The 26,100-nt window shown below is 42.1% G+C and overlaps 1 long non-coding RNA gene across 1 annotated transcript; it reads right to left on the reverse strand.

The window, feature by feature from the left end:
• Nucleotides 1-11,302: 11,302 nt before the first annotated feature.
• Nucleotides 11,303-12,894, reverse strand: LOC105916536. The gene is made up of 3 exons (XR_002426967.2): nucleotides 12,803-12,894; nucleotides 12,555-12,640; nucleotides 11,303-12,448 (listed from the first exon to the last, which is right to left on the reverse strand). It is a non-coding gene; the product is annotated as an uncharacterized LOC105916536 (long non-coding RNA).
• Nucleotides 12,895-26,100: the final 13,206 nt, after the last annotated feature.

The raw sequence follows: 26,100 nt of genomic DNA on the forward strand, positions 1-26,100 counted from the left end.
GTTGGAGTTGTTGTGGGTGCAGGACTTGTAGCTGTTGGGGCTGCAGTTATTGGGGTTGGAGTTGTTGGGGCTGCAGTTGTAGTTGTTGGGACTGCAGTTGTTGTTGTTGGGGCTGCAGTTGTTGTTGTTAGGACTGCAGTTGTTGTAGTTGGGGCTGCAGTTGTTGTTGTTTGGACTGCAGTTGTTGTAGTTGGGGCTGCAGTTGTTGTAGTTGGGACTGCAGTTGTTGTTAGGACTGCAGTTGTTGTAGTTGGCGCTGCAGTTGTTGTAGTTGGGACTGCAGTTGTTGTAGTTGGGGCTGCAGTTGTTGTAGTTGGGGCTGCAGTTGTTGTAGTTGGGACTGCAGTTGTTGTTAGGACTGCAGTTGTTGTAGTTGGGGCTGCGGTTGTTGTAGTTGGGACTGCAGTTGTTGTAGTTGGGACTGCAGTTGTTGTAGTTGGGGCTGCAGTTGTAGTTGTTGGAACTACAGTTGTTGTAGTTGGGGCTGCGGTTGTTGTAGTTGGGACTGCAGTTGTTGTTAGGACTGCAGTTGTAGTATTTGGGACTGCAGGTGTAGTATTTGGGACTACAATAGTTGTGGGAGCAGGAGTTATAGTTGTTGGGGCTGAAGTTATTGGGGTTGGAGTGGATGTGGCTGCAGTTGTAGTTGTTGGGGCTGCAGTTGTTGTGGTTGGAGCTGCAGTTGTAGTTGTTGGGGCTGCAGTTGTTGTAGTTGGGGCTGAAGTTATTGGGGTTGGAGTGGATGGGGCTACAGTTGTAGTTGTTGGGGCTGCAGCTGTTGTAGTTGCAGCTGCAGTTGTAGGAGCAGCAGTTGTAGTTGTTGGGGCTGAAGTTATTGGGGTTGGAGTGGATGGGGCTGCAGTTGTTGTAGTTGGGGCTGCAGTTGTTGTAGTTGGAGCTGCAATTATAGTTGTTGTGGCTGCAGTTGTAGTTGTTGTGGCTGCAATTATAGTTGTTGGGGCTGCAGTTATTGGGGTTGGAGTGAATGGGGCTGCAGTTGTAGTTGTTGGGGCTGCAGTTGTAGTTGTTGGGGCTGAAGTTATTGGGGTTGGAGTAGATGGGGCTGCAGTTGTAGTTGTTTGTGCTGCAGTTGTAGTTGTTGGGGCTGCAATTATAGTTGTTGGGGCTGCAGTTGTTCCAGCTGCAGGTATTGTTGTTGTTGCTTCATTTGTGATTATAAAAAGATAATTTATCAAATTATTGATCTGCTCATGATTGCTCATGTGACATTGCAAGCATCGGTAGAGTAGAAAGTTACATAGAAATCAGACACCACCCCACATATTTAATAAGATTGCACACATATTACTCTGATTAAACAATATTTGATAGTTTTTTTTAACTATTACCTTGTTCAGGGGTCAGCAACCTTTACAACCCGCAGAGCCATTTTTGCCCTTGGTCCAGCTAATCAAATTTTATTTAGAGCCTCAAAAGTTACGCATCTCTTTAAACAAGAGTTTGTTTTTATAGTATACTATAGGAAGTTTTTTTTTTTTGTTTTTTTTTTTTTACATTTTTTGATAAAACTATTTATTATTTAACCAACAGCATTTTTATGCTTAGGTTTAATGCATTTTCTTCAATTGGACATTCGATTTTTATAGCAAATAGCATCAAAATGTTTGCAACCTACTGACAATAAGATACTTCATTTATCTATAGGAAAATATTCTATACACCATCAGTTTATTTCTTTTTGGAAATGTTATGCATATATTTCAGAACAAAATTCCGCTTAAAGCTGGCGATTTTAAATTACCTTTACATTTAGAAACACTGACCTATTTTTTCCCCTCGCATTTTTGTTCTAAATCTTTAAGAGCCAAAGCTGAAGGTGTAAAGAGCTACATGCGGCTCTGGAGCCACAGTTTGCAGACCCTTGACCTAGTCTATAAAAAGTCTTTACTAATGTCCATCATAATCCTCACTTCCAAAAATATATTTGATAAGAACAAATATAGAATTTATTGTGTATATTTACCCTGTCCCAAAGTGGCATGAATATATCCAAAAAAGCATAAGAAACCAATGATTTTCTTGTCCATGATGGAGAGTGCTGTCCTTTACACCTGTCACTGTACAGACAGATAATCTCTGTTGGTGCAACTGGTTAAGTTTGTGAAACTCTCCTCCCCCTTCGCTTTAAAGAGGGAGTGGCATTGCGTGGTGTTTTGTTCTATTATCCTGAAAACCCAGGTAAGATAAGTGTTCTATGTGAGTAAAAGACAATTTAAAGCAAATATATAAATATACCACAGGGCTTAAAAAGTATGTAGAATGAATCAAAATGATCCAAGTAAATCATGTCATTAATGACTGTCTATTTAAAAAAAACGTAAAGTAATAATTCTTTTTAAATTTTATAATCTAAGTTTTTAAAATGATTTGTTAACCAATTTAGCAGATTCGATTTATAAATTAATAACAGCATGTGAAATAAAAAACATTTTACTGTGAGTTATGAAGAATGGTTATGTGATTTCAGCTAAATTAGTGCCATGAATAATGTTTTTTATACACTTTTCAATGATACCTCCCACTTGACAATTTTCAACAATATAGATGTAGTTACTTTTATTTTTCATATCTTAATCAACTTATGATAAAAGGATTGCAAGATAAAATAACTTTATGGGAAAACAGAAATAAAAGTTTTATCTCATTGCAATCATCAAATTATTTTTAGAGGTTTATAATGCATGGGTTTGAAAACAAAGCTTAGTTTACTGTTGAAAAGGCAACCAGATGTAAACAACCCTTTCTTAAAGCTTGAAATTCAGCCACCGATACTTTCCTGGTGTCTTTAACAATTGACTGCTTGAATCAATAAGAAATAACAACCTAAAATTCAACCATTTATCATTATAAGAACACTTGCACCAGCTTTTAGTTTTTTTTATAAATGCAATATATTGCAATTTATTGAAAGATTAAACTATAAACCCAGGTTGTTGATTATACAATTCCCTCTCATGACTCAGATGTTTCAGTACAAAGCTACCACCATTGTTTTTTTCTCTTTTAAGATGCCATTACGCTTTGTAAGCAAAGTTGTTACTGGAAATCTGAGGTGAGGCTGTCCAACAGGTTCTTATTAACCTGGGTATTTCAGTTCACATTCTTTTCTTACCCATGACATCAGATACCAAATATGCATTCCTTCTGATGTTGACTGAAGCGATCTTTGTATCATATCAACGTTTACTTCTGCCTAGTAATTAAAACAGTTTGAAGCTGCCCAGCCAGAGTCCTGAGTTGAACTGATAGAATCTGTGGAGCGACCTAAAGATTAAATGGATGGCAAGGACACCCCAACATCAGGGACCTGGAGCTTCTCACTAAAGACATGTAAACTATCAAATATTCAGGAGGCACATGCAAAAAACTATGTATGTATGTATGTGTATATATATATATATATATATATATATATATATATATATATATATATGGTGTGGCACGGACATGTACCAAATCCAGTTTTGTTTTAAACTGAACAAAAATACCTTTCTGTTCATATCTAATTTCCCAATGGAATGGCCTGTTGTATAAGTTTAAAAAGTGGCACAAAACTCAGAGGACTATAGAGTTCAGTTATAAATTTTACTATTTGGGAGGATTAAGTGGGCACCAAGGTGACGATTTAGTAGTCTTGCAGTAAGAAGTTCCTGGGTTTACAGCAGAAAAACAAGAGTCTACCTCCCCAAAAGAGAGTCTTGCTCCCCTGCAATCTTAATTTCTCCTGGATGTTATGTAAACAAGGCGCCCTGTGACATCTATGACTTTGAAACAGAGCGCACTGCCCTGAGCTGCCTGATAACATTCCATCACTATCAAAGACTTATGACTGAAAGAGCTATCTAGGACAATTCACAGACAAACACAAACAAACACACACCGCCTCTACTGTGCTGTTTCCCTTACTCTGCTGCTTCCTGTTTTAGCTGTAGTGTCAGAAAGTAAGGTCAAAGACCTCAAACTGTAGCTTTCTTGGAATTCTTAGTGATGATTGTCATTCTTTCCGTATGTTTGTTGATGTATGAAAGAATCTTTGTTTTTCCCCATGTGTATTTGTAATGTTTTTTTGCTCATGTACAGCACTTTGAATGTCTTGTTACTGAAAAGTGCTGTATAAATAAACTCACCTTACCTAGATGTGTTTGCAGGTAGAAAGAGTGGGTTGCATACACACATTACACACATACAACATTGACAGACGACAATGACATAACAACAACAACAACAACAACAGCAGCAAGAGCTCCAGGCGTAGAGATATAGATAAAAAGTACATAATAGTACTATCAAAAGGCCATAGATAAAATACAGAGTGAAAACCACCATATCAATAAAATTAAAAATAAAAAAGTACAAAAAAGGTTGGGTTAATAAATAATTAAATAAACAGATTAGGAAGGCTGTGCCTCATTTAAAAAGATTAGTGTGTGGTCTACAAATAGCCTAAGTGTTGTTCAGGGTCTTATCAAAACTACCTCTGTACCTTTTTGGTTTTACCTGCAGGCATTTTAAACCTACAGCCTGAAGGGAGGGGCTGGAATTCACCATGTAGTGGGCGACGCATCTGTGAAACATAGTGAGCAACTTTCTGTCGATATAAAAGGAGGACAGTTTCCTTGGACAATGTAGGCACTGGTTTGCCTTTTTATACACAGACTCACAGTTTGCCTAAAACTTTGATGATGGTCCCAAGGTATTTGTCGTTGTCTACACACTCCACTATCTGACCATTTATACTGGTTGCTTCCTTAACCCTGGGCAGTTTCCTAAGGTCTACACAGATATTTTTTGTTTTGGAAATGTTTATCTGTAGGAAGGACCGCTCACGTCAATCTATAAAATCCTGGACGACTGGGCCATGGCCTGTCTCATTACCTTATAGCAGACTGACAATGACAGAATTATCTGCATACTTAAAAATTAATCCGTCCTCCCTGCTGCTACGGTACATGTTGGTTTAAAGGATGACCAGAAGAGGAGAGAGAACGCAGCCCTGAGGGGAACAGATATGGTTAGACAGTACTCCATTGACTCACACAATGTGTGTCCTATTAGTTAAAAAAAAGTCTAAAACCCAGCCCACAAGATTTTTGCTCTGTTTAATTTGGTCTAACAGTCTTTCTGTTAAAATGTGGGGTTGAATTATGTTAAAAACAGAGGAGAAATCTACCCTTACCTACCAAACATGTTTATCATGGTGACTGTGGCATCCTCAACACCTCTGTGTGGCCTATGGGCAAACTGGAGTTAGTCCCACTCTGACTTATCTCCGACTCAAATCTATGGAAGAAGAACCAAACTAGAAATGTTGAACCGCACATGGTCCAAAAGCCATGGGCTGAGGTAGGAGATGCGGCCATTAAATTACAAAAAAATGGTGAAGGGGTGGAGTGGAATGCTGCGGGAGATGGTGGTGGGGGGATTGCGAAAAGCTGCATCAAAATGGAATGAAAAGACGCTGTGACAAAGCCTGATATTTGCCCTTTAACTCATAGATTTATGTGATTGTATGATGTAGGTAGCGAATTACAAATGTTCAGTAAGATCCAGTAAGATTTTTTTTTTGCACAGTATACATGTTTTTTTTCTTCATATGACTAATATCCTCACCTTTTCCTCAGACATGTGAACCTTTGCAGCCATGCACACAGCTTTTTCATAAAGGTGCATAGCCACGTTAGTTGACTTTTTATTTATTTATACGTCAGTAGCTCACTCTGGTTGCATACAAAGTCTTTATGAAGGATTATCACGTCTTGCTGGCGTATTAGTTAGTATTTTGGTGTGTTTTATGCTTTGGCTTTGCCCACTTTTGTGTTTATTTATGATTTTAACGGAAGTACGTACTGCGCATGTGCAGCAGGGGTTAAAACAAGGAAGCGGCTAACAGCTATTAGTATCTCCCAGTGAAACAATGAAGAAAGGATATACCTTTTAAAATTTTCAGCACACAAGCTCATCAGACAGGACTCTGTCCCACGCTTCCCAGGAATCTTTGGAGCTCTTTCTGCCAAGGGGAGTCCCAGAGGCTTTGGACCTGCTGGTGCTGTTGAACAGGGCCTTACACAGAGCTCTGGAGCAAAGACATTTCTGGCAGATGGAGATGGAATCGCTTCTAATGTTGTTACATTATTATGAAAGAGAAGACCTAAACAATTATTTTATTGCATGCATATGATCCCTGTAGTGTCTCTCCTCCGTGTCAGGATAATTTATCCTGGATGTCTTTCCTGTTCATCAGTCCTCTTCTTGTTCCACTCTGCATTTCCCCTCAGTAAGCCGCTCCTTATAGACGGTTTGGCAAACACAAGGCTTTGTTTTCCAACAAAGCAGAAACAGAAACAAAAAGTGTAATTAGTGTTCTTATCAAGCTCCTCATTCATGTGTCATTTATTCAAAACTTCCTTCAAGCACTTTCACAGCCAGATATTCTTGTTTACAATAACGTAGCTCTCAGATTAAAAGTCCTGCACTCTAATCATTACATCCTGCAAGTAATCTAAATGTCCAAATGTATGTCCAGCAGTTTTTATTAGTAATTCTTAACATAATTCATCCAGTGTATGTCTTACCTTTCAATGTCTGACAGTTGAAAGTTCTTTGCAACATAATTATATCATCTTACTCACTTAATGGGGCGTTCCTACTCACTACTGTGTCAAGACTCATATTATCTCATTCAATCCACAGTCAGTCTCAATAAAGAATTATACTAAAACCTTTTGGAAACTTTTTGTTGAACCACTTTTAAAATACTTTACATGTGTTCTTAAAACCCAAACAGTAAACCTCTAAGTCTGTTAAAGATGTACCACTCTGTAGATCTCCAGAATTTTATTTTAATCGGAAGCATTCCCACATATGTTTGTCTTATTTTGAAAAGCTCAGCTGGGAGTGTTTGCATGCCCAAGAGCACGCCACATTGTCATTGGTTGATATTCAGGAAGTGGGCGTACTCTAGGGAGGAGACAGGAAGTAGTTCTGTGAATTAGTTTCAGTTTAACCGTGCATCAAACCAAAAGGACTTCTAATTAAAAGCAGATGATAGTTCTTTTGCCTAAAGCGTATTGCAATTCTAACCCCTTTGCATATTTTGATAATCTCTGTTGGCTTTAAATGAGAGTTTATTTACTCAACCCTGGTTGTATTCTATGATCCCCTGTTTGAATGTGTTTGGAACAAACCTTTAAACTGTAATTTCATCGTGTGGACAGTAACCCACTGTTTCACTTTAAAGATATCTCCCCCTTCTTCATTTAACTACTCCATACAGCTCTAGATAAATATATTATGAAACTTTAAACCTGTTTCATACATTTAACATTAGCTTAATTGATAATACACAAAATTACACTTTTAACTTCATCTGAGTCAGTCATTTATTAAGTACCCAGTTCACAGCTGTCATGTGTTTAGTTTAAACCCAGCAGAAGGAAGAAAAAATTATCCGGACAATAGTCAGAGTGACTTTCTTACATCTTCATTTATCCATTATTATTACTATTGTGTTTCCGCAGTTCTTCTGAAGTTGGACGGCAGTGTTTGTGAAATTTCATCACCAATCATTATATTATCAATTGCTGTCTATCGCGAAAATTGAAGAAGTTGTGTAGTTCCTTCAAACCCTTTAAATATTGACCACCTGAGTTTACATTATCAGCATTAGTTTTGTGCCTCTTTTAATTCTCTGTTCTGCCTTAGTAGCTGCATATTACGTGGCGGATTAAATGAGGTCTTGCACGAACGCATCTCTGTGTCCATATGTCTGGATCTTTGTGTTTTGAGCGTGGACCTGGTCAGGACAGAGAAGATTTTCCCTGATGCCTCTTGTTTTGGCAACCCCAGCAAACCCCAAAAATGTTTAGAGTCAAAATTATGGTCAGGTAATCCCTGTGGGACCCCCTCGTCATCTCCTGTCTCTAACCTGGTTCCTAGTGCCTCGGCCGTCGAAACACCTTCACCACTTGGTGTTCATAACATTTTCAAACCACAGCAGATTGTCCTGGGTGTCTCCACACCCCCTGTGTCTGAAATGTCTCTCCACATCATTCTCTTTTTGAAACTATAAGCATGCCTTCTCATAGGTTGAATCATGAGGCAACGTTGTAAGCACATGATATCACCTCATGTCCTGTTAAGTCTCTTGCTTTGGACCCCATTTAACCTAAGACGCATACTGCTGAATCACCATATTTAAATGTCATTCCCTTTAAAGTCTAAGAGTGTGTTCAAGGTGGGTTCCCTGAACACCAACCCGTCCAGGTCATGTTTATGAAACCGTGCAGTTCAAGTCCAACACCTGTAAAGCAAAACGCTCATGCATAGTCCTGTTCAAGATGTTCTTTCCACAGCAGGAGTTCCAATGTTGGGTATCATTGCAGTTTTAATGTGCCTCAGAGTAAACCTTCATTCATCAATTTCTTCTTCAAGCTTTTATTACCCGCTTGTGTCCAGGAGTCACTCCATTATCCTGACCAGATCCAAAATGTCCAACTAATCTAATTGGCCTTATTTCTTTTCATTAGTTTAGGTAAGAGAAACTCTTCAAACAATCCTGGCCTAAAAGACCCCTAGGCAAATAGTTAAACTCAATAATATATTTATTCTTCCATCAGGATGTTTTAACATCTGGTTAAAGGAGAGAACTACTCAGTTATTGCTGTCTGAGCGGAGGGATATTAAATCTTGTTAAACCTTGCAGGTAACTGCGTGAAATTCCAATATAATTGTTTACTGTTGCTTTAATCCTCAATTTACCATTGTTAGTTAATAAAACGAGTCACCATGCTAATTTCACAGTTTTATCCATTTGAGCCAGTAACTTTTGTGGTCCTTTATTGATGTCTGCTGGGGTGGCAGATTTTCACGGCATCCTAATTATTTGTTTCTTATTTGTGCCTCTAGTCACTTCAAGATATCTAGTAAATGTGGTGTTCACAATTTTTCCTTCGCAACAACAGGTAGTGTAAAGTTTCAGAGTTTATTGCGTTTATATTGAAATATTCATTCATTCATGTATCTTATTAGCTGTTGATGTAATGTCCACTTCAACTTCTTCACCCACAAGTTTTACTTTTCCTTAATTATTGTTTATTCGTTTATGTTCCGTATCCTCATAGCGTCTAAATTGCATACATTTTTCTTACCCATTTTCTTTTAAAGCTTAAATTGCCCCTTTATGTATCACACTTTGTTGTTATATTTATACTCCAGCATTCTGACTACATTCCCTCTGTCAAAATAGTCCTATACATTAATTTGATTAAATCAGCCTTGTAATCAGTAAAAGAAAAGAAAAGAAAGGAAAAAGGGTAAAAGTAAAAAAATGTAAGGCCTTTAGTTATTTGTCTATCCTGCCACCTTGTGGACAGGTCTGCTCACTGCATTTGAAGCTGTCAGAATGAATTAGTCTGCACTATTTAGATATACAGTAGTTACCTCCATCTCAATCCTACCAATATTCATACGTTGTCAAACCTGGTTATTGTCATAGTGTTTATTATGCTGCTCTATGTTTCTTCCATCACGTAACTGAATATTGTGGTGCGAAGTAATTTTCTTAGCGATTTTCCCTATTTCCTCTCATGCACATGTCTTGTGAAGCTTATTATATTGTAAAGTCGCATCTTTCATAGGTTTCACCTTTACACATTAATCAATGTGTTTTTAAATGTGCATTTTGTTTTTATTTGTGTACAAGGAAATCCAAAGTGAATGCTGAAGGTGTGTTTGCTGAACTCATCTTTGTCTCTGTTGCTGACAGGTCCATTGAAGGTTCTCCAACGCTTCTGTCTTAGCCCCTGCCATTAGTTGTCCATTTTTCAATGTTCTTTTCATGGCCAATGCAGGGCATTTCTGCAACACTGAGGATATTAAAAGGGGGACAGACTCTTTAAAGTTTGATATAGCATTATCCGATAAAGATCTACTATAATGGAACCCTCTTTTGGGGGTGGAGAACTCAGTTAAATTGAACTCAATGGTTATTAAAAAAATGGTCAGATAGGACAGGGTTGTGAGGAAATACTGTTAATTCTTAACAATCAATGCCATATATATCAGCACAAGGTCCAAAGTATGAAGGAAAGAGTGTGTCGGTTTGTGGACATTTTGAGCAAAACCAATTGAATCTAGGATAGTTTTAAAGGCTACACTAAGGTTATCACATTTAGTGTCAACATGACTGTGATGAATGTGAATGATTAGTCCACCAATCCTGAAAGAGACCTCCTTATTTAAACTGGCACTTCTTTACAGATGGGGCAGCTGTGTTCTGTTGTGCAGGTTGCTTTGTATACACGGTGTGTCGTCCTTTTTTGTTATGGTCTTTGTGACAGGTCGTAACATGTAATCTTTGTCTAACATAATTATTCATCAGTGCAAGCAATGATTTCCACTTTAAGTTTCTGATCTTCTAGTGTGAAACATTCCCCTGCCCTTAAAAGTTACAAAAATCTTACTCACATAGGATCTGACATTCCAGCCCTATTTAACAAAAGGAAATCTCATCTTACTTTCTTTCTGTATCTTTGCAGCTGCTACTGTGATGTCATCTCCCTCTGTGGACCTTCTAAAAATTTCAAAACACCCACTCAGACCGGATGGAATCACCAATTGATAAATAATTGGCCTGTGGTCACCCCGGGTTCTTTTGCTGAAAAATGTGTTTCTATTTTAGACTTCTGTAGTAAAAACACTCTTGAAACCGAAACATTATTTTACCATATTTAATCTAAAAGGCAGAGGGGTGTTTACAGCTTCAGTACTGGGCTCTCATACACAACTTATCGGGCAGATTTCCGGACACCAGCGAGCCCTGGTCATTCCTCACACTAAGTAGGACCCATTCAGGGGCGTGCACAGTATATCAGTGTTCCATTCATCACATTGGTGGACAAGATAATACTGTAATGCAGATGTGTCCTAGCTGACACATCTTCTAATCTGTCATTCTGACCAATCTAAGTATGTCAAACTCGGTGCCTCCAGAGTCCGTTGTCTATCTGTAATTTCCATGGTAACCAATTTTACGGTCCAGTCTCTGTAATCTCATAATCTCTAACAACGTATGAATACAATAGTAATGCCTTCTGGTAATATAAATACGTCAGACATTTAACGATTGTCAACACAGACAATTAGGTTTGTTCTGTGCAATTTAAAGTGTATACAAAAAAAAAGGTTATACTAAAAGTTGGAAAAATATTTATCAAATTAAAATGACGCTAAATGACTTGTGGTTTCATACAAATTGTTTAATTGTACTTTACAGGTGAAAATTACAAAGTGGAAAAAGTTGCAATCTGAAAACCCATCTGTGTGGGTCAAAGCATTATTACAGTATAATAAATATCACGGAAAGTTACCATCTTTCACCACAAAAGCAGCTTTGTGCTTTTCCTGTTAAAACAGCACTACAAAATGATTTACCGCAAAATGAATTAAAAAAAAGATCTTGTCAAAACAGAGAAGAAACCCGACTAAACAACTTTTTAAACTCTGTAATAATATAATAGCAAAAAACATATTTACAAGTCACTGTATGGGATAAAAAATATATAGAGGTCTTAATCAACATTTGTTATACTTGGAATTATACACTGAAATTGTGAGACACCTACTGCTGAATGATGGTCAGACATTCAATCTACACAATCTCTTTTTTGACATAGATCTTTAATATGATGTAAAAATGGCAACAGCCGGATGATTGATAAGAAAACTTTCTGAAACCTTAATTCAAAGCTAAGAATGTTATATTTAGTATAATTTGACTAAATTATGACACATTTCCCTGTGACCTCAGACCAAGAATAAAAGCTTATTTTTGTAATTTTGTTGAGCTTCAAGAAGTGACAGAATGTACCGACAGCTTGGAAACCTGCCTCAGGAGAATGTGTGAACATATCAGGTTAGTGGCTGAGCAGGCACCCCATGAGAGGCTCCTCAACGCAGTCGTACTGGATTTGGACCTCCAGACCTTTCCAGCTTCATCATTATAACTTTATTTCTTCCAGCAGTTGTCATGTTTTTGGGCCGATAATTGATGATGGATACAAGGTTCAGATACTCAGATAGAACTGTGTCAACTTAAAGGTATCAACTATTCTGGAACTGACAACCTGGACAAAGTTATTCAGCCCAAATATCACTGAGAGAATTTGGGTTTGTTGGACTCTCCTTTCGGAATACATAGAAAATGTAAAATAAGCATAAAAACTTCAGATAAGTTTTAGATATAATATATATAAGTAACACTTAATGTGACCTATTGTGTAAAATGTAGCTTAAACAATAGTGTCAGCATTTGCTGTAAATGCTGTAAAAATCTAATGAATTTGGTGTTCTATGGGTTAACTCTAAACCTTTGAATGCTTCGCACAGTCACCGTGTGTCCTGTTCCATTGAGAAGCTGGTCTCTGAAAACCTAAATGAAAAGAGTGAAAGTGTTAACTCATATATCGTGTTGTTAGTTGATATTTGATCTAACAAACCAAAACCAAATAATCCGTTGGTTGTTCTGAGTCACATACCTGTTTAATGAGCTCAATTAGGGTTCCGTTGCTGACCTCGCCAAATGATCTTAATCTCATATTTAGATGCAACAGATACTCTGGGCCTGCAGAGATTTGGAAGCAGTACATTTGTTTGAGGTCATTGAATAAATTTACTGCAAGAAAAGCTGTTGTGTATATATTTTTTCTGAACCATTCCTAAAACAATTATTTATTTTTTAATAAAAAATTTAAAACAAATTTTTGTTAAATTTGGAATAATGTACCATAAATGGTTGGATTTTCTGTATGTGTTGAAGCTGTAGTTGTAGTTGTTGGGGCTGCAGTTGTAGTTGGGGCTGCAGTTGTAGTTGTTGGGGCTGTAGTTGTTGTAGACGGGGCTGTAGTTGTTGTTGGGGCTGCAGTTGTAGTTGTGGCTGCAGTTGTAGTTGTGGCTGCAGTTGTAGTTGTTGTGGCTGCAGTTGTTGTAGTTGTGGCTGCAGTTGTTGTAGTTGTGGCTGCAGTTGTAGTTGTGGCTGCAGTTGTTGGGGCGGCAGTTGTTGTAGTTGGGGTTGTAGTTGTTGTTGGGGCTGCAGTTGTTGTAGTCGGGGCTGTAGTTGTTGTTAAGGCTACAGTTGTAGTTGTTGGGGCTGAAGTTGTAGTTGTTGGGGCTGCAGTTGTAGTTGTTGGGGTTGCAGTTGTTGTTGTTGGGGCTGCAGTTGTAGTTGTTGGGGATGCAGTTGTTGTAGTTGGGGCTGCAGTTGTAGTTGTTGGGGCTGCAGTTGTTGTAGTTTGGGGCAGCGTTGTTGTTGTTGGGCTGCAGTTGTAGTTGTTGGGGTTGCAGTTGTTGTTGTTGGGGGCTGCAGTTGTTGTTGTTGGGGTTGCAGTTGTTGTGTTGGGGCATGACAGTTGTTTGTAGTTGGGGGCAGCAGTGTTGTTGGGGCTGCAGTTGTAGTTGTTGGGGTTGCAGTTGTTGTAGTTGGGGCAGCAGTTGTTGTTGTGGCTGCAGTTGTAGTTGTTGGCTGCAGTTGTTGTAGTGGGGGCTGTAGTTGTTGTTGTTGGGGCTGCAGTTGTAGTTGTAGGGGCTGCAGTTGTAGTTGTTGGGGCTGCAGTTGTAGTTGTAGGGGCTGCAGTTGTAGTTGTTGGGGCTGCAGTTGTTGTAGTTGGGGTTGCAGTGGTTGTTGTTGGGGCTGCAGTTGTAGTTGTTGGGATTGCAGTTGTTGTAGTTGGGGCAGCAGTTGTTGTTGGGGCTGCAGTTGTAGTTGTTGGGGTTGCAGTTGTTGTAGTTGGGGCAGCAGTTGTTGTTGTGGCTGCAGTTGTAGTTGTGGCTGCAGTTGTTGTAGTGGGGGCTGTAGTTGTTGTTGTAGGGGCTGCAGTTGTAGTTGTTGGGGCTGCAGTTGTAGTTGTAGGGGCTGCAGTTGTAGTTGTTGGGGCTGTAGTTGTTGTAGACGGGGCTGTAGTTGTTGTTGGGGCTGCAGTTGTAGTTGTGGCTGCAGTTGTAGTTGTGGCTGCAGTTGTAGTTGTTGTGGCTGCAGTTGTTGTAGTTGTGGCTGCAGTTGTTGTAGTTGTGGCTGCAGTTGTAGTTGTGGCTGCAGTTGTTGGGGCGGCAGTTGTTGTAGTTGGGGTTGTAGTTGTTGTTGGGGCTGCAGTTGTTGTAGTCGGGGCTGTAGTTGTTGTTAAGGCTGCAGTTGTAGTTGTTGGGGCTAAAGTTGTAGTTGTTGGGGCTGCAGTTGTAGTTGTTGGGATTGCAGTTGTTGTTGTTGGGGCTGCAGTTGTAGTTGTTGGGGTTGCAGTTGTTGTTGTTGTTGGGGCTGCAGTTGTAGTTGTTGGGGTTGCAGTTGTTGTAGTTGGGGCTGCAGTTGTAGTTGTTGGGGCTGCAGTTGTTGTAGTTGGGGCAGCAGTTGTTGTTGTTGGGGCTGCAGTTGTAGTTGTTGGGGTTGCAGTTGTTGTTGTTGGGGCTGCAGTTGTAGTTGTTGGGGTTGCAGTTGTTGTAGTTGGGGCAGCAGTTGTTGTTGGGGCTGCAGTTGTAGTTGTTGGGTTTGCAGTTGTTGTAGTTGGGGCAGCAGTTGTTGTTGTGGCTGCAGTTGTAGTTGTGGCTGCAGTTGTTGTAGTGGGGGCTGTAGTTGTTGTTGTTGGGGCTGCAGTTGTAGTTGTAGGGGCTGCAGTTGTAGTTGTTGGGGCTTCAGTTGTAGTTGTAGGGGCTGCAGTTGTAGTTGTTGGGGCTGCAGTTGTTGTAGTTGGGGTTGCAGTTGTTGTTGTTGGGGCTGCAGTTGTAGTTGTTGGGGTTGCAGTTGTTGTAGTTGGGGCAGCAGTTGTTGTTGGGGCTGCAGTTGTAGTTGTTGGGGTTGCAGTTGTTGTAGTTGGGGCAGCAGTTGTTGTTGTGGCTGCAGTTGTAGTTGTGGCTGCAGTTGTTGTAGTGGGGGCTGTAGTTGTTGTTGTAGGGGCTGCAGTTGTAGTTGTTGGGGCTGCAGTTGTAGTTGTAGGGGCTGCAGTTGTAGTTGTTGGGGCTGCAGTTGTTGTAGTTGGGGCTGCAGTTGTAGTTGTTGGGGCTGTAGTTGTTGTAGACGGGGCTGTAGTTGTTGTTGGGGCTGCAGTTGTAGTTGTGGCTGCAGTTGCAGTTGTGGCTGCAGTTGTAGTTGTTGTGGCTGCAGTTGTTGTAGTTGTGGCTGCAGTTGTTGTAGTTGTGGCTGCAGTTGTAGTTGTGGCTGCAGTTGTTGGGGCGGCAGTTGTTGTAGTTGGGGTTGTAGTTGTTGTTGGGGCTGCAGTTGTTGTAGTCGGGGCTGTAGTTGTTAAGGCTGCAGTTGTAGTTGTTGGGGCTGAAGTTGTAGTTGTTGGGGCTGCAGTTGTAGTTGTTGGGATTGCAGTTGTTGTTGTTGGGGCTGCAGTTGTAGTTGTTGGGGTTGCAGTTGTTGTTGTTGGGGCTGCAGTTGTAGTTGTTGGGGTTGCAGTTGTTGTAGTTGGGGCTGCAGTTGTAGTTGTTGGGGCTGCAGTTGTTGTAGTTGGGGCAGCAGTTGTTGTTGTTGGGGCTGCAGTTGTAGTTGTTGGGGTTGCAGTTGTTGTTGTTGGGGCTGCAGTTGTAGTTGTTGGGGTTGCAGTTGTTGTAGTTGAGGCAGCAGTTGTTGTTGGGGCTGCAGTTGTAGTTGTTGGGGTTGCAGTTGTTGTAGTTGGGGCAGCAGTTGTTGTTGTGGCTGCAGTTGTAGTTGTGGCTGCAGTTGTTGTAGTGGGGGCTGTAGTTGTTGTTGTTGGGGCTGCAGTTGTAGTTGTAGGGGCTGCAGTTGTAGTTGTTGGGGCTGCAGTTGTAGTTGTAGGGGCTGCAGTTGTAGTTGTTGGGGCTGCAGTTGTTGTAGTTGGGGTTGCAGTTGTTGTTGTTGGGGCTGCAGTTGTAGTTGTTGGGGTTGCAGTTGTTGTAGTTGGGGCAGCAGTTGTTGTTGGGGCTGCAGTTGTAGTTGTTGGGGTTGCAGTTGTTGTAGTTGGGGCAGCAGTTGTTGTTGTGGCTGCAGTTGTAGTTGTGGCTGCAGTTGTTGTAGTGGGGGCTGTAGTTGTTGTTGTAGGGGCTGCAGTTGTAGTTGTTGGGGCTGCAGTTGTTGTTGTTGGGGCTGCAGTTGTAGTTGTTGGGGCTGCAGTTGTTGTAGTTGTGGCTGCAGTTGTTGGGGCGGCAGTTGTTGTAGTTGGGGTTGTAGTTGTTGTTGGGGGCTGCAGTTGTTGTAGTCGGGGCTTCTGTAGTTGTTAAGGCTGCAGTTGTAGTTGTTGGGGCTGAAGTTTGTAGTTGTTGGGGCAGCGTTTGTAGTGTTGGATTGCAGTTGTTGTTGTTGGGGCTGCAGTTGTAGTTGTTGGGGGTTGCAGTTGTTGTTGTTGGGGCTGCAGTTGTAGTTGTTGGGGGTTGCAGTTGTTGTAGTTGGGGCTGCAGTTGTAGTGTTGGGGCTTGCAGTTGTTGTAGTTGGGGCAGCAGTTGTTGTTGTTGGGGCTGCAGTTGTAGTTGTTGGGGTTTGCAGTTGTTGTTGTTGGGGCTGCAGTTGTAGTTGTTGGGGTTGCAGTTGTTGTAGTTGAGGCAGCAGTTGTTGTTGGGGCTGCAGTTGTAGTTTGTTGGGGTTGCAGTTGTTGTAGTTTGGGGCAGCAGTTGTTGTTGTGGCTGCAGTTGTAGTTGTGGCTGGCAGTTGTTTGTAGTGGGGGCTGTAGTTGTTGTTGTTGGGGCTGCAGTTGTAGTTGTAGGGGCTGCAGTTGTAGTTGTTGGGGCCTGCAGTTGTAGTTGTAGGGGCTGCAGTTTGTAGTTGTTGGGGCTGCAGTTGTTGTAGTTGGGGTTGCAGTTGTGGTTGTTGGGGCTTGCAGTTGTAGTTGTTGGGGTCTGCAGTGTGGTAGTTGGGGCAGCAGAGTGGTTGTTGGGGCTGCAGTTGTAGTTGTTGGGGTGGCAAGTTGTGGTAGTCTGGGGCAGCAGTTAAGTTGTTGTGTGGCTGCAGTTTGTAGTTAGTGGCTGCAGTTGTTGTAGTGGGGGCTGTATGTTAGCTTGTGTTTTAGGGGCTGCAGTTGTAGTTTTTGGGGCTGCAGTTTGTTGTAGTTGGGGTTGCAGTTGTTGTTGTTGGGGCTGCAGGTTTGTAGTTGTTGGGGCTGCAGTTGTTGTAGTGGGGTTTTAGTGGGCAGTGGTTGTTTGTTGGGGCTGCAGTGTAGTTGTTTGGGATTGCAGTTGTTTTGTAGTTGGGGCAGGCAGTTGTTGTTGGGGTCTGCAGTTGTGTAGTTGTTGGGGTTTGCAGTTGTTGTAGTTGGGGCAGCAAGTTGTTGTTTGTGGCTGCAGATTGTTGAGTTGTGGCTGCAGTTGTTGTAGTGGGGGCTGTAAGTTGTTGTTGTAGGGGCTTGCAGTTGTGTTGTGGGGCTGCAGTTGTAGTTGTAGGGGGCTGCAAGTTGTAGTTGTATGGGCTGGTTGAGTTGTTGTAGACGGGCTGTATTTGTTGTTGGGGCTGCAGTTGTAGTTGTGGCTGCAGTGGGTAGTTGTGGCTGCAGTTGTAGTTGTTTGTGGCTCGCAGTTGATTGTAGTTGTGGCTGCAGTTGTTGTAGTTGTGGGGCTGCAGTGTTGTAAGTTGTGGCTGCAGTTGTTGGGGCGGCAGTTGTGTAGTTGGGGTGTGTAGGTTGTTGTTGTTGGGGCTTGCAGTTGTTGTAGTCGGGCTTGTAAGTTTGTTGTTAAGGCTGCCAGTTGTAGTTGTTGGGGGGGGGGCTAAAGTGTAGTTGTTGGGGCTGCCGTTGTGAGTTGTTGGGCATTGCAGTTGTTGTTGTTGGGGGCTGCAGTTGTAGTTGTTGGGGTTGCAGTGTTGTTGTTGGGGCTGCAGTTGTAGTTGTTGGGGTTGCAGTTGTTGTAGTTGGGGGCTGCAGTTGTAGTTGTTGGGGCTGCAGTTGTTGTAGTTTGGGGCTGCAGTTGTTGTTGTTGGGGCTGCAGTTGTAGTTGTTGGGGTTGCAGTTGTTGTTGTTGGGGCTGCAGTTGTAGTTGTTGGGGTTGCAGTTGTTGTAGTTGGGGCAGCAGTTGTTGTTGGGGCTGCAGTTGTGTAGTTGTTGGGGTTGCAGTTGTTGTAGTTGGGGCAGGCAGCAGTTGTTGTTGTGGCTTGCAGTTGTAGTTTGTGGCTGCAGTTGTTGTAGTGGGGGCTGTAGTTGTTGTTGTTGGGGCTGCAGTTGTAGTTGTAGGGGCTGCAGTTGTAGTTGTTGGGGCTTCAGTTTGTTAGTTGTAGGGGCTGCAGTTGTAGTGTTGGGGCTGCAGTTGTTGTAGTTGGGGTTTGCAGTTGTTGTTGTTGTGTTGGGGCTGCAGTTGTAGTTGTTGGGGTTGCAGTTGTTGTAGTATGGGGCAGCAGTTGTTGTTGGGGGCTGCAGTTGTAGTTGTTGGGGTTGCAGTTGTTGTAGTTGGGGCAGCAGTTGTTGTTGTGGCTGCAGTTGTAGTTGTGGCTGCAGTTGTTGTAGTGGGGGCTGTAGTTGTTGTTGTAGGGGCTGCAGTTGTAGTTGTTGGGGCTGCAGTTGTAGTTGTAGGGGCTGCAGTTGTAGTTGTTGGGGCTGCAGTTGTAGTAGGGGCTGCAGTTGTAGTTGTTGGGGCTGTAGTTGTTGTAGACGGGGCTGTAGTTGTTGTTGGGGCTGCAGTTGTAGTTGTGGCTGCAGTTGTAGTTGTGGCTGCAGTTGTAGTTGTTGTGGCTGCAGTTGTTGTAGTTGTGGCTGCAGTTGTTGTAGTTGTGGCTGCAGTTGTAGTTGTGGCTGCAGTTGTTGGGGCGGCACTTGTTGTAGTTGGGGTTGTAGTTGTTGTTGGGGCTACAGTTGTTGTAGTCGGGGCTGTAGTTGTTAAGGCTGCAGTTGTAGTTGTTGGGGCTGAAGTTGTAGTTGTTGGGGCTGCAGTTGTAGTTGTTGGGATTGCAGTTGTTGTTGTTGGGGCTGCAGTTGTAGTTGTTGGGGTTGCAGTTGTTGTTGTTGGGGCTGCAGTTGTAGTTGTTGGGGTTGCAGTTGTTGTAGTTGGGGCTGCAGTTGTAGTTGTTGGGGCTGCAGTTGTTGTAGTTGGGGCAGCAGTTGTTGTTGTTGGGGCTGCAAGTTGTAGTTGTTGGGGTTGTAGTTGTTGGGGCTGCAGTTGTAGTTGTTGGGGGCTGCAGTTGTTGTAGTTGAGGCAGCAGTTGTTGTTGGGGCTGCAGTTGTAGTTGTTGGGGTTGCAGTTGTTGTAGTTGGGGCAGCAGTTGTTGTTGTGGCTGCAGTTGTAGTTGTGGCTGCAGTTGTTGTAGTGGGGGCTGTAGTTGTTGTTGTTGGGGCTGCAGTTGTAGTTGTAGGGGCTGCAGTTGTAGTTGTTGGGGCTGCAGTTGTAGTTGTAGGGGCTGCAGTTGTAGTTGTTGGGGCTGCAGTTGTTGTAGTTGGGGTTGCAGTTGTTGTTGTTGGGGCTGCAGTTGTAGTTGTTGGGGTTGCAGTTGTTGTAGTTGGGGCAGCAGTTGTTGTTGGGGCTGCAGTTGTAGTTGTTGGGGTTGCAGTTGTTTGTAGTTGGGGCAGCAGTTTGTTGTTGTGGCTGCAGTTGTAGTTGTGGCTGCAGTTGTTGTAGTGGGGGCTGTAGTTGGTTGTAGGGGCTGCAGTTAGTTGTTGGGGCTGCAGTTGTAGTTGTAGGGGCTGCAGTTGTAGTTGTTGGGGCTGCAGTTGTTGTAGTTGGGCTGCAGTAGTTGTCAGGGCGGCAGTTGTTGTTGTTGGGGTTGTAGTTGTTGTTGGGGCTGCAGTTGTAGTTGGGGATTGCAGTTGTAGTTGTTAAGGCTGCAGTTGTAGTTGTTGGGGCTGAAGTTGTAGTTGTTGGGGCTGCAGTTGTTGTTGTTGGGATTGCAGTTGTTGTTGTTGGGGCTGCAGTTGTAGTTGTTGGGGTTGCAGTTGTTGTTGTTGGGGCTGCAGTTGTAGTTGTTGGGGTTGCAGTTGTTGTAGTTGGGGCTGCAGTTGTAGTTGTTGGGGCTGCAGTTGTTGTAGTTGGGGCAGCAGTTGTTGTTGTTGGGGCTGCAGTTGTAGTTGTTGGGGTTGCAGTTGTTGTTGTTGGGGCTGCAGTTGTAGTTGTTGGGGTTGCAGTTGTTGTAGTTGAGGCAGCAGTTGTTGTTGGGGCTGCAGTTGTAGTTGTTGGGGTTGCAGTTGTTGTAGTTGGGGCAGCAGTTGTTGTTGTGGCTGCAGTTGTAGTTGTGGCTGCAGTTGTTGTAGTGGGGGCTGTAGTTGTTGTTGTTGGGGCTGCAGTTGTAGTTGTAGGGGCTGCAGTTGTAGTTGTTGGGGCTGCAGTTGTAGTTGTAGGGGCTGCAGTTGTAGTTGTTGGGGCTGCAGTTGTTGTAGTTGGGGTTGCAGTTGTTGTTGTTGGGGCTGCAGTTGTAGTTGTTGGGGTTGCAGTTGTTGTAGTTGGGGCAGCAGTTGTGTTGTTGGCGCTGCAGTTGTAGTTGTTGGGGTTGCAGTTGTTGTAGTTGGGGCAGCAGTTGTTGTGTGTGGCTGCAGTTGTAGTTGTGGCTGCAGTTGTTGTAGTGGGGGCTGTAGTTGTTGTTGTAGGGGCTGCAGTTGTAGTTGTTGGGGCTGCAGTTGTTGTAGTTGGGGTTGCAGTTGTTGTTGTTGGGGCTGCAGTTGTAGTTGTTGGGGTTGCAGTTGTTGTAGTTGGGGGCAGCAGTTGTTTGTTGGGGGCGCAGTGTAGTTGTTGGATTGCAGTTGTTGTAGTTGGGGCAGCAGTTGGTTGTTGTGGCTGCAGTTGTAGTTGTGGCTGCAGTTGTTGTAGTGGGGGCTGTAGTTGTTGTTGTAGGGGCTGCAGTTGTAGTTGTTGGGGCTGCAGTTGTTGTTGTTGGGGCTGCAGTTGTTGTAGTAGGGGCTGCAGTTGTTGTAGTTGGTGGCAGCAGTTGTTGTTGGGGCTGGCGCAGTTGTAGTTGCAGTTGTTGTAGTTGGGGCAGCAGTTTGTGTTGTGGCTGCAGTGTAGTGTTGTGGCTGCAGTTGTTTTTGGGGCTGTAGTTGTGTTGTGTAGGGGCTGCAGTTGTAGTTGTTGGGGCTGCAGTTGTTGTTGTTGGGGCTGCAGTTGTTGTAGTAGGGGCTGCAGTTGTAGTTGTTGGGTTTTGCAGTTTGTTGTAGTCTGGGCAGCAGTTGTTGTTGTGGCTGCAGTTGTAGTTGTGGCTGCAGTTGTTGTCGTGGGGCTTTTTAGTTCGTGTGTTGTAGGGGCTGTAGTTGTTGTTGGGGCTGCAGTTGTAGTTGTTGGGGCTGTAGGTGTTGTAGACGGGGCTGCAGTTGTTGTGGTTGGGGCTGCAGTTGTAGTTGTTGGGGCTGCAGTTGTAGTTGTTGGGGCTGCAGTTGTTGTAGTTGGGGCTGCAGTTGTAGTTGTTCCTTCAGTTGTAGTTGTGGCTGCAGTTGTTGTAGTTGTGGCTGCAATTGTTGTAGTTGTGGCTGTAGTTGTAGTTATTGGGGCTGTAGTTGTTGTTGGGGCTGCAGTTATAGTTGGGGCTGCAGTTGTTGTAGTTGGGGCTGCACTTGTAGTTGTTGGGGCTGCAGTTGTCGTTGTTGGGGCTGCAGCTGTTGTAACTGGGGCTGAAGTTGTGGTTGTTTGGGCAGCAGTTGATGTTGTTGGGGCTGCAGTTATTGTAATTGGGGCTGCAGTTGTAGTTGTTGGGGCAGCAGCTGTAGTTGTGGCTGTAGTTGTAGTTGTTGTGAAAGCAGTTGTTTGGGCTGCAGTTGTTGTTTGGGCTGCAGTTATTGGGAGTGCAATTGTTGTGGCTGAAGTTGTTATTGCTGCAGTTGTTGTTAGGGATGCAGTTGTTGCAGCTGCAGTTGTGGTGGTTGCAGTTGTTGGGGCTGAGGCTGCAGTTGATGTCACCACTGGGACAGCAGTTGCTGTGCCAAAAGATGTTGTTGGGGCTGTAGTTGTAGTTGTTGGTGCTTCATTTGTGGTCATAAAAATAAAATATATCAAATTCTGATTTGCATATATTTGCTCATGTGACATTACAAGCATTAGTAGAGTAGAAAGCAGTGACGTCAGGGGAGGCAAGTGAGGCCAGGCCTCACTTGCCTTCATGCAAATAAAGAAAATATATAATGATAACATAATATAAATTGTGATTCACTCAGTCATTTGTAATAAAAGTTATTTTTTTATCGAATTTCCTCATTTTTTATCGTATTGTATTTAAAATCGCAGACTTTTCGCTATTTTTCATGTAAATCCTTGGTGGCGCTTGATAGCGAAGCCGGTGAGGCCGCAGCGATCTTGGTCTCCCCTGGGATTGCGCAATCCCATGTTAACTGCGCTGGCTTCCATTCTGTGAATGCATCTTCCTGTCTCTAGATCATAAATTCAATTGTTCAAACAGTTATGAACTGATTTTCCACAATTAAATATATGTGGATTACGAATTGTGTTTTGGTCATCAAACTGTGTGCGGGTAACATGTTTTCGTGCTGCTGCGCGATCATAAAAGCCAAAGCACTGGTTGTAGATGAGGCAGACAGTTCCTTGGCCTCTAGGCAGGGGGCGCTCAAGGGGCACCGGTCGTTATCCCAAAACTGTAGAGTGACAGCCATAGACATAATAGAAGAGCAGACGTGTCGTTGGGCAGGTTCTGCCTATGCTGCAATGCGTCAGAGCGTCCGCCATGTTAAATGTGGCAAATCTGCAGTTACTCACTTAAACAGTATCACAGGGACTTTAATCTCAGAATATACTTTGTATTTGTAATATTTTTATTTTTGCAATATTACAAGTTTCTTTTCGTATCCCTTTAGCTTCATTCTCCTGAATTTATTCTTGTAAAGAATAAAAATAATTAAAATAATCTAACCTGGCCTCCGAGGGCATTCGACCGTGTCCCCCGAGGGATCCTGTGGGGGGAACTCCGGGAGTATGGAGTACCGGACCCTTTAATAAGGGCTGTCAGGTCTCTGTATGACAGGTGTCAGAGTCTGGTCCGTATTGCCGGCAGTAAGTCGGACTCGTTTCCGGTGAGAGTTGGACTCTGCCAAGGTTGCCCTTTGTCACCGATTCTATTCATAACTTTTATGGAAAGAATTTCTAGGCGCAGCCAAGGTGTTGAGGGGATCCGTTTTGGTGGTCTTAGGATTGCGTCTCTGCTATTCGCGGATGACGTGGTCCTATTGGCTTCATCAGGGTGTGATCTACAGCTGTCACTGGAGCAGTTCTCAGCCGAGTGCGAAGCGGCCGGGATGAAAATCAGTGCCTCCAAATCCGAGACCATGGTCTTGAACCGGAAAAGGGTAGAGTGCCTTCTCCGGGTTGGGGAGAATGTGCTGCCCCTAGTGGAGGAGTTCAAGTATCTTGGGGTCTTGTTCACGAATGAGGGGAAGATGGAGCGGGAGATCGACAGGCCGATTGGTGCAGCGTCTGCTGTGAAGCTGGCGCTGTACCGATCCGTTGTGGTTGACGTGCGAACCTGCGCCCATCAACGCGTCTACGTATATGATGTCTATGGTGACAGCAAGTTATGGTTGTATTATTAGTGAGTTATGCTAAAGAAGTAAAGCACTAAAAAGACTCTAAACATACAGCCGGAACAGGACTGATCAAGGACGTCTTTCCTCCCTGGCAGTGAGCTTCATTCAGACTGAGAGACTTTTAAAACTGAAGAAGATAAAGAGAACTTTTACCGGAAAATGACCGATATTTTTGTTCAGAAAGAGCGCTGCATGGACTTTATTTATAAGTAGAGGTAAGACAGCGATAATTACTCATGTTTTGTTTTTGTAATGAAATGTGTGTAATGTGTGTTATATTTTAAGAATGTGTTACAAATGCAGAAATCCATCATAACTTATAAACTGTTACCAATCAAATGAGAAATAATTTATCATTCTTCCATCAAAGAATCAATATTTTTTCCTTGTATCTTGGTGAATTGATTTGGCTCAATCAATCTCCTTCAGCACTTTGCAATGAGTCTACTATGTAGAGTGTATATATTTGTAAATCTGAATATTTGATAGTTTTTAACTATTACCTAGTCTATAAAAAGTCTTTACTAATGTTCATCATAATCATCACAACAAAAATATATTTGATAAGAACAAATATAGAATTTATTGTGAATATTTACCCTGTCCCAAAGTTGCATGAATATATCCAAGAAAGCATAAGAAGCCAACGATTTTCTTGTCCATGATTAAGAGTGCTATCCTTTACACCTGTCACTGTACAGACAGATAATCTCTGTTGATGCACCTGGTTAAATTTGTGAAACTCTCCTTCCCCTTTAAGGGAGTGGCCTTGAGTGGTGTTTTGTTCTTTTATCCTAAAAACCCAAGTAAGCTAGGTTTTGTATGTGAGAAAGAGACAATTTAAAGCAAATATATAAATATACCACAAAGCTGAAAAAGTATGTACAATGAATCAAAATGATCCAAGTAAATCATGTCTTTAATGACTGCCTATTTTCAATGTAATTATTTTTTACATTTTATGTTCTAAGTTTTTGAAATGATTTGTTAACCAATTAAGCAGATTAGATTTATAAATTAATAACAGCATGTGAAATAAAATAACATTTTACTGTGAGTTATGAAGAATATTTATGTGATTTCCGCTAAATTAGTGCCATGAATAATGTTTTTTATATACTTTTTAATGATACATCAGAATCAAAATCACAAATACGTTAATAATCCCAGAGGGAAAATCCCACTTACTAGACAATTTTTCAACAATGTAGATGTTAATTTTATTTTTCATAACCTAATCAACTAATAGTAATGGGATTGCAAGATAAAATAACCTTATGGGGAAAAAAAGGAATAAAAGTTTTATCTCATTGCAATCATGAAACTATTTTTAGAGGTTTATAATGCACAGGTTTACATTTTTTTTTAGTTTACTGTTGAAAAGGCAACCAGATTTAAACAACCCTTTCTTAAAGCTTGAAAATCAGCCACCGATACTTGCCTGGTGCCTTTTAACAATCAACTGCTTGAATGAATAAGAAACAACAACCTAAAAGTCAACCATTTATCATTATAAGAACACTTGCACCAGAAAACATTTATTTATTTTTTGATATAGTACAATTTATTGAAAGATTAAATAATAAACCCAGGTTGTGGTGTATAAAATTCCCTCTCAGGTTTTTTAATACAAAGCTACCAGCATCATTTTTTCCTCTTCTAAGCTATCATTAAGCTTTGTAAGCAAAGTTGTTACTGGAAATCTGAGGTGAGGCTGTCCAACAGGTTCTTATTAACCTGGGTATTTCAGTTCCCATTCTTTTCTTATCCATGACATCAGATACCAAATATGCATTCCTTCTGATGTTGACTGAAGCGATCTTTGTATCATATCAACGTTTACTTCTGCCTAGTAGTTAAAACAGTTTGAAGCTGCCCAGCCAGAGTCCTGAGTTGAACTGATAGAATCTGTGGAGAGACCCAAAGGTGAAATGGATGGCAAGGACACTCCAACCTCAGGGACCTGGAGCTTATCACTAAAGATGGGTAAATTGTCAGATATCCAGGAAAAAATATGGCATTGCATGATTAAGAGTGGATACTAAAAAAAGGAGAAAATGGTCTAATGAATGAGAAATACAGGCCTTAAAGTAAACTTTGGTTTTGGTAGGTAACTGAATATGTGCCTAACAGAAGCAAGACTCTTTCAACGCCTGACTACTGTTTGAGTAATATAACAATTAAAAAGGAAATACATTTCTGGAGGATTTAAATAGTAGTATTTGAAAGTCGAGAAGGGGAAAAAAATAAATAACATACAAAGTGCTGGGCAATTAAATGGTTGGGGGTGACAAGACATTTCCTGTTTCTGAGATTTTCTGCTTCTGCTTGTGAAAATTACTTGCTTTGAAAGCTTACTTCTGAACAGTATCTGAGTATCGGAGAGATCTAGATACAATTTTAAACTAGTCGAGCCAGAACAATCTATATCTAAAAAGGCAAGTCAAATCAAACACTTGATTAACTCAATAAGTCAGATAAGCAAAGTACTGAGGATAATACTGAGAACCCAGGCATGCACTGGGAGAACATGCAAACTCCATGCAGAAAGACCCAAGGTGGACTTGAACCCAGGACCTTCTTGCTGCAAGGCAGCAGTGCTAACCACTGTGTAGCAGTCCTTGGGCCAGTTCTCTTTACTATATACATG

Source organism: Fundulus heteroclitus, chromosome 9, assembly GCF_011125445.2.
Source record: "Fundulus heteroclitus isolate FHET01 chromosome 9, MU-UCD_Fhet_4.1, whole genome shotgun sequence".
In the NCBI taxonomy this organism is placed as follows: Eukaryota; Metazoa; Chordata; class Actinopteri; order Cyprinodontiformes; family Fundulidae; genus Fundulus; species Fundulus heteroclitus.